This window comes from Puma concolor, chromosome A3, assembly GCF_028749965.1.
Source record: "Puma concolor isolate L17-30 chromosome A3, mPumCon1.1.hap2, whole genome shotgun sequence".
NCBI lineage: Eukaryota > Metazoa > Chordata > Mammalia > Carnivora > Felidae > Puma > Puma concolor.
The window spans coordinates 121,730,104-121,738,693 of NC_141669.1; the positions used below are offsets into that span (position 1 = coordinate 121,730,104).

Here is an 8,590-nt window from a genome sequence, read left to right on the forward strand (position 1 = left end):
AGAAAGGCAGGCAGGAAGGCAGGCAAGAAGGCAGGCAGGAGGAAGGAAGAAGGCAGGAAGGAAGGAAGGAAGGAAGGAAGGAAGGAAGGAAGGAAAAAAGGAAGGAAGGAAGGAAGGAGGAAGGCAGGCAGGCAATGAAGGCAAATCGGTCTCCAGCTACTTGGTCATGCAGGTTGGAAGACCAGGATTTGGGGCAGGGTCGGGGTTGACTGGGAATGGATGCCTGTCCTCTGCAGCTGGGCACAGGCAGAGGCCGTCTGTGACAGAGACCTGTGGCAGCAGGGGGCAGGGCCTGCATCCGACACCGATGGGCATCAGCCAGACCAAAGAGGATCCTGGGAAGAAGGCTGCTGGGGAGCTGAGCACTTTCCCTCCTGCTCTGAGGGTCCCTCTGGAGTTCCGTCCAGATAGAAATGGTTTCATCCATGACTTCGCTTTGTCTAAAGTTCGAAATGGTCCTGTGGGCAAAAGTGCATGACTCCCACGTGTGCTTCTTGGGCGGTGAAAGTCCCTAACTTAATGGGACTCCCATCAGCCCCATTAGGACTCACGCAGCCTCCCTCCCGTGCAGGGCTCTCTGCCTCTATGGAAAGTGCTCTCAGGAGCCATTTTGCAAGACCAGCCCCTGCTGACCAGTGCCGGAAAGCACCTCAAGGGAGAAGCTTCCAGTCCAGATTGGAGTGCTTTGGCTTCCTGGAAGTCCCTGGTGAAGACGAGTCCTCTTTCGGAGGCCAGACAAGAGGCCATTACGTGTGTTTGCACCTTGAGGCTAGCACGGAAGCGGTATTGGCCTGCTGGGGTGATCTGGCTGCCGGAAAGCCAGAGAGAGCCTGGGCAGCTTGGCAGGAAGCAATCTGGGTATGAAATCCCAGGGTGAGGGGACTGCTCCCGGCCACTTATAGTGTGCCCCAGAAATAGTGACTCAATTCAACAACAACATCCGAAGCCACCCACAGCCCCTCCCCCACCCCTGCCACAACGACTCTTTCTTTTTGCCTCCCTGCCCTTGCTCACATTTACCCAAACGTGACACTCTTGCATTCGCAGAGTAAATTCCAGGTCACATTTTACTTTCCTGGTAATTGTGTAATAAACATCTTGCATGTTTCAACAAGACCTCCATCACTGACACTGTTGACAAGTCCATTGATGTCCCACTTCACCTACCAGTCCCCTGTAAATGATCCTCTGAGGGTTACCCAGGTGCTTGCCCCGACAGACACTGATACAGCAAACATCTCTGCTTACGCCTATTCCTTCCTTCAACATTCTTTTCTCGGGATAAATACCAGGGTGCGACAATAAATTGTCACATCATCCCCGAAGTTTGTAAGAATTTGGATGGTCACAAGCAGTGTTTGTGTATATGACTTTTCGACCCAACCTCACTAGAATCGGGCATCATTGCATAATTTTTTTTTCCTTAGGTGATTGATGTAAGTTATTGTAATTCCCTTGGACAGAATTAAGAATGAACATTTTTGGGGGCGCCGGGGTGGCTCAGTCGGTTGAGCTTCTGACTCAGGCTCAGGTCACGATCTCAGCAGTTTGCGGGTTCGAGCCCCGCATCGGGCTCTCTTCGGTCAGACCCCACTGCAGATCCTCTGTCCCCTCTCTCTCTCTGCCCCTCCCCCTTCCCCTGCTTGTGCTGTCTGTCAAAAATAAAAATAAACATTAAAAAAAGAAGAAGAGTGAACATTTTTTAAATGCTTGTTTATTCTTCATATTACTTGTATGTGAATTTTGGTTTACAGGTCGATTCAGCTCACCTTCTCACTCCTTTTCTGCGTCTGTAAGTTTGGGCGTAAATCACCCCCCTCTGGGAAATAAGGAATGATCTATTCAGAGGATGGCATCATAAACGACAGGCATCACTCAGAGCTTGGAATACGGTCCTCACCCCGGCCTGGGGGCAGCCACACCGAAGGACAGCCATATTTCCTCCCAGCCCGTCATCTGCTGACCTCTGACTGGGCTAGGCTGGGAGGCTACTGATGTTAATGCACTCTGTGCGTCAGGCACCGTGTTCAGCACTCTCCATAAACGTCTCACTCAATCCCTCCACTGACACTGAGAAGTAAACATTAGAATCTCCATTTTGTAGACGGAATGGAGAGAAGTCAAGTTATTGACACAACACCACCCAGACCAGATTCGAACCCAGATCTATGGGTTGATAAGGCTCACGGCATAACCACTGCCCTAGCCTTGGATGGAAAATATGACCAAAGGGTGTTAAAAGTTGTTGGTGAACATGATACCATTTGTATTAGTTCGGGTCCTCCAGAGAAACAGAACCAATAGACTCTACAGAGATGTGCATGTAAGAGGAAATTTATTCTAGGAGCTGGCTGATGTGATTGCCAAGGCTGAGAAATCCCGCAAGCTGCCATCTACAAGCTGGAGTAGCCGGAAAGAGGGTGGTGAGATTTAGCCGAAGGCCGAAGGTCTGAGAAGCCCCACTGGGAGCTGGAAAGCCCAAGAACCAGGAGCTCCGAGGCCTGAGAGGGTAAGATGGACGTCTCAGCTCAAGTGGAGACAAAGTCACCCTCACGCTGCCTTTTCATTCTGGTCGGGCCCTCGACAGGTTGGATCACGCCCCCCGCCCCATCCCCGTTACTCTGTCTACTGATTCTGCTAACCTTTTCCAGAGATACCCTCACAGACACACCTACAAGTGCTTCACTGGCATCCCTTAGCCCTGTCAAGTTGACACATAAAATGCACCATCACATCGTCTCTACCCTAAAAGAGCTCACAGTCCTCTGGAAAGACAAGTAGGAAGAGTCACAAAACCACGGGTAATAACGACACGTGTTGTCAGGGAGCTGTGGGGGCACCGTGAGAACCCCTTGCTTTGGAGCTGAGGAAGGCTTCCTGGAGGAGGTGACGCTGCATGGGGTGTTGAGCGCGAAAGACGACTTGCTTGGTGGACAAGGATGAGACTGCGGAGCAAAGGGAGAGCTGAGACCTGGGCCTCATATGTCTGCAGGGGGAAAGGGCTTATGGGTAAGTATGGAGGGGAGGTTTTGGAATCGGACAGACCCCGTTTCGACCTCTGCCTCGTCTCACTAGCTGTGCAGTTAGTCATTTCACTCCCTGAGCCTCAGTGTGCCCGTCCTTAGAACAAAGACACCTGTTTTGCTAGTTGTTGAAGGGACTAAGGAGCCCATGAAAGTAAAGCACTCAGTCCAGCACCTGGCCAGAGAAGTGAGTGCTCAGAAGTGCCAGGTTCTTGCTGCCACCTCGGAGGATTTCCCACTTCCCCTACCCGACCTTCCTTTCCACAAGCAAACTCCGGAGTGTGACCCGTGAGGAGTGGCTTCCAAGGACACATACCTGTGAGCACACGCCTCTCTGGAAGCAACAGAGGGCAATGAAAGCCATCTGGGCTTTGAATTCAGCCACATCTGACTTCATCCCATTGCAGCCACTTTGCAGCTTGGACCTTACACCTTGGACAAGTCACTTACCTCCACGGAGGCTCAGTTTCCTCCTCTGTAGAAAAGAGCCAGCAAACCCTGCCTTAGGAATTCTCCTGGCCCATGAGCACAGTGGCCTGCACATCCACAGGCTCTCAGTGGTCAGCGAAAGCCCCCGAAAGCCCTCGTCCTTTTGGTCACCACGCAGGCACTCACAGCGGTGGTCTGATGCAAACGTCCGTGCTTCTATTAATCTACACAGAGGAGCAGCAGCCCCTTTGGGACTTCCCCAAGGGCCCCGGGGCCCGTTACCCTCTGGGGCACCCAGCCCAGCAGGGTCTAAAGGCAGTAGCCTCTACTCCCCAGCCCATCGTCTCCACATCCTCCCCTAACTATTGCGGGAAGGAGCATGACTCATGGAGGGGAGACTACTGGCATCGTCTCCACTCTCCCCCCACACCCCCACACCCCCCGCCCCTGCATGGGGCCGGCCAGCAGGCTTGTGGTTAAAGGGCCTGCCTGGGTTGCAAAACAAGCCAGTTTGCTGTGCTCGGCATCACGTGACTCAGCGGGCTCTGGGATGGCCTTTTCTTCCCTCACTCACTGACTCACTGCAGGCTGGCTTGCAGTCACATGGGTTTCTGGGCCTCAGTTCCCCCCCAAGCGCTCCTGGCTAAGGAGCTAGAGAAGACTAAATGAGAAGAACTGCTTCATTTTTCCTTGGGTTATTGCACCATGAATGTGTAAATATATTCTCGTTCTGAACAATGTAAAGACAATCAAATATAGAACACGAGAAACAGGAAGCCACCCCTTTGCAGCAGCAAATCTAGTCAATATTTTCCCGAGCATGTTCAAGAGCCCTGTTATTTTTTTAAGTACTTTTAAGTTACATAGAAATCTATACATACACCCTTCTTTTTTTAAGTTTATTTATTTTTGAGAGAGAGAGAGAGAGAGAGAGTACAAGCAGGGCAGGGGCAGAGAGAGAGAGGGAGAGAGAGAGAATCCCAAGCAAGCTGCACCCTGTCAGCGCAAAGCCCCACGCAGGGCTCGATCTCACGAACTGTGAAATCAAGAGAACCTGAAATCAAGAGTCGGACGCTTAACCGACTGAGCCAGCCAGGTGTCCCAATGCATCCTTCTTTTTAAAAAGAGTAGAATATTACTGGGAAGGCCGGTACCTCCAATCCTGATCCACTCCAGAGGCAACCCCTAGTGTCAATTATTTCTCTTGCAAATCTCTGTTCTTTGTATGGTGTTATGTGTTACATAGAAGCTCATAGTAAAGGCTAGGGGCCGGTTGGGGGAGGGAAGGGGGCATTTCTATTCTTAGCGCTGCACAATGTATCTTTCTACAACTTGCTTTTTTCATCCATCACAATGCTTCCGAGATTTGCCCGTTGAACACCCAAAGGTTCCACTTAGTTCTTTTAATGGCTACTTAGTATCCCATAGTGGGCGTGTGCCCTAGTCTTTACCAGTTGCCAAGTCCAGACTCCAGGGTTTGCACTGCTCATAAACAATGTTAACATGAACACCCACCCACACTCTTCTTTTGCCCACTGCAGGTAGTTCTCGAAAGTCGATGCCAAGTGGTAGAATCTGCGCACCCCAGCACATTTAGGTTTCGTACATAGCACTGCATGGTGTTCCCAAGACAGCAGTTCCTCTCTGCTTTCCAGGGGTAGAGATATGTGTCCATGTGCACATGGAAACTTACTTTTGAAGGGTTCATAGTAAATGGTACTCAGTGTCCTGTTGAGAGACAGCTCAGGGAGTGAGGAAGGCAGGCAGAACATCTGCTCTAGGGTGAAAATGATCAACCGCTGAAGCCAAACTCACTAGGGAGAGGGGGAAACTGAAGCCTGGCCAAAGAAATTGACTTGCCCATTAGTTCCCAGTCCCTTCTTGCCAAGCCTACTCTCAATGGTTAAGAGGAAGCAAATCCTCCTACACAGGAGTCAGGGGAATCTTTTTCCAAACTTAAATAGAATCATGTCCCCTCCTTTGCTTGAGATATTTCATTGGCTTCCTATGCTCTAACTTCAGGACCTCACCCGACCCTTTGCTCTCTGTCTCCAGAGAGCACCAAGAAGTCTCCTGCCACAGGGACTTTGCATGTGTTTTTGACTCTCTGAAACATTTCCTGCTCCTCCCCTTCCGCACTCACACTCACTTTGCTGATTCCTTCTCCTGTCTGAGATCTCAGTTAAAGCATTCCTTCCTCAGGGAAGCCACCTTGATGATCCCCTTGACCATGCCACAGCCCTCTCAGAATCTCTCTTAGTGTCTTGTATTTCTCCTTCAGAGAACTGCCCACAGATGCTATTTATACTTTCTGTGTAATACTTGAAAAATATCTGACTCACCTACTGAGTCTCCAAGGCCAAGAGCTGGGTATCGCTTTGCTGGATCTCCGGCATTTCAGTCACATAGATGCTCAGTATTATCTGAATGAACGAAGGAGTAACTTTCCTCCTCTCTCCTCACCACATGGCCTTTTGGTCATACTCTCCTCTGGGCCTTCCCCTTCTGTCACCAAGGTTCCCAAGGGAGGCTGCCTCAGCAGGCACACATCGTTCTGATCACAGGAGACAGAGGGTGGTCTGAAAGTCACCTTGGCTTCAGATTTGCCATTCCTGATTTCAAACCCCATTTCAGCAAATTGGACGTGTCACGTTTGTTCTCTGGGACTCAGTTTCTTCATCTGCAAAGTGGGCAGCAACCCCCCCACCCAGCCGCCCCTTGCAGGATTGTATGGAGCCTGAGTACAAGGCCTAGCCCAGCGCCCTGAATCTCGTGTCGGCTCAGTCCTGGGGGGAAGCCCTCTCAAACCACATCTCTCATAATCACCTCACTGTGGTCTGAAGCAGATTTCACACTTAGGTTAAGACAACGTTGACCTTCCCCACACTTTCAGATCCTTGCCCTGAATCCAGCAAGGGGAGCTCCATCATCTACCTGATAAACCAAACACTGTCACCACCAGATGCAGGCACTAAGGGCAGACAGGGGATTAGGAACGGCCCCAGGGACCCCCTGTCACTCTCTAAGACCCGAAGCATTAAGCCAATAGGGAGCAAGCTGGGGTTACCGTAAACCCACACAAGCTTTCTCCCTTCAGAGTAACAACACCGCTCTTCCTTGATGGCGCCTGCAAAGCTCCCTAAGGGGCCAAGAGACCTTTCTGGGTCCCCGGAAGAAGAGTTGATGAGGAAAGGAGAAAGAGGGGCACCGACTGAGCCGCAGCCTTGGGGATCAGTAAGGGACAGGAGAGACTAAGGCTAGGAAGGACATCCTGCGGCCCTCACGGGAGAAGCATCTGGATCCCCAGAGCCGCGCCCGTGGCCGGGAACTCCAGAACGTCCCAGAACATCCCAGAACATCCCCTGCCCCTTTTGTTTCTCCCTCACCTCTGGCTGTGGGCCTTTGCTTTAAACCAGCCTCATCCCCGGGGCCTCATCTCTCGTCCCACGTTCCTTAGTGCCAGGCCCCAGCCAGACCTGGAGGTGCCCTGGGAGCACGACTGATGTGGCCACGCTCTCGCAGAGTTCACAGGCCAGTGGCTTGTTCCTGCAGCAGCAGGCAAGGAAAAGTGGGGGAGCCGTGAGGGGCCTGCTTTGCCGGGTCTGGGGTATCTGGGACCTCGGGACGATGGGATATTAAGGGTATCAACGGAAGCAAGGAGGGGACTGAGGTCTGCCCCAGACGAGCCAGCCACCAGCCTGCCGTGAGGGGGTCTGGGCCGCCCCCACCCCATCCCCCCTCTCTCACCTTCTCCAGCTACTCACCCGCGATTAGTGAGCACGCAGCAGGCCTGTTTTCTTTCACTAACGTGTCCCCGGGATCAGCACAGAGCTTGTCACGGTAAACACTTGGAAGGAAGAACAAGAAGGAAGGTTGGGAGGACATGGCTTTGCAGGAAGGGAGAGAAACAAGAACGAAGAAAGCAGAGAGCCCTGCACACATCGATTGATTGATTGATTGATCCACTCTTTACTGTGCCGGACATTGTACTCGACTCGGGACACGGGTAAAGCAGATGAGATCCCCGCATCACGGAGCTTGTGTCCTGACACTTGCAGGGACACCGGCATGCCTTCCTTCCGGTGCGTCCCCATAGAACAGCAGTCCCACAAAATGCCCAGCACTGTGCTCCTCTGTCAGATGAGCCTGAATCTGCTACAGCCCTTGCTCCCACCTTGGACTTCACCTCAGAGAGTGAAGGCTCTGAGAAGGTGTGCAATTAGAGAAAAGCCTGATGAACCCGGTCTGCTCTAAACACTTTCTGCCCGAAAGCCGCTTTTTCTCAGAATTACATCCCACGGTCTTAAAGGAACCCGGCAGAGGTCACCTCCTGGTCGGCGCCCCCGGGGCAGGTCTGGCCCTTCTGTTCGGCCGCACTCCTCCTCTCTCTGGGCTTATTCCCGACAGCACGTCCCGTGGATGGGTCCCGCAGCCACAGTTTCCGTCCCTGGGTTTCCTGGCACCGGGGAACGGCTCCTTGACTGGGCTCCAGGAAATCATGCTCTGTGCCGTCTTTCTCTGCCGGGGACGGGGCTGTGCGGACGCCTCCTGCTGTTCTGTCCTCGGGGCTCAAGGGCCGGGAGAGGCAGCAGGAGAAGCCAGAAGCCGCAAGAGGCTGGGACTGGGATTTGAACGGCAGGAAGGGAGGCCTGGCCTGACCGGAAGGTCCACACTATTCTGCCAGACCTCCAGGTTTTGACGGAGGCCGAATCCCGCCTGCCAAGGGAACTCAGAGCCTGCCAAACCCCCACGAGGATGGAGACAAACATCAGCCTCGTGTTTCTGATTCACACCATCTCAGCTCCTCAAACCACTATTTGGTGAAAGCTGCTTACGTTTCGACAAATCCAAGGACCCTCTTTGCAAACGGTGATTTGGCTTTGTCCTGAGATCTCCGGGCCAGAGTGGGACGATTCCACGCCCGCTCTGCCCCCACAGGCCTCTCCCCCTTCAGAGAGAATTGCAGCCTCTAGATGCGCTTCGAGAAACAAACGTCACCTTTCAAACCTCGGTTTCCTCCTCCGTAACCCGGGAGCGGCCCTGATCTCGCAGAATTGCTGAGATTAAATAGCGAACGCGTTATTTAGGCCCCAGGACTTAATAAGCACTAAAGAAGAAGGTATACATTATTAATCGTA

The 8,590-nt window shown here is 52.5% G+C and overlaps 2 long non-coding RNA genes across 2 annotated transcripts; both read right to left on the reverse strand.

The window, feature by feature from the left end:
* Nucleotides 1-1,004: 1,004 nt before the first annotated feature.
* On the reverse strand, nt 1,005-8,119 carry LOC147582734 (uncharacterized). Its single transcript, XR_015249465.1, has 4 exons — nt 7,780-8,119; nt 7,217-7,299; nt 5,795-6,006; nt 1,005-2,070 (listed from the first exon to the last, which is right to left on the reverse strand). It is a non-coding gene; the product is annotated as an uncharacterized LOC147582734 (long non-coding RNA).
* Nucleotides 2,319-3,859, reverse strand: LOC147582735 (uncharacterized). The gene is made up of 2 exons (XR_015249466.1): nt 3,474-3,859; nt 2,319-2,501 (listed from the first exon to the last, which is right to left on the reverse strand). It is a non-coding gene; the product is annotated as an uncharacterized LOC147582735 (long non-coding RNA).
* Nucleotides 8,120-8,590: the final 471 nt, after the last annotated feature.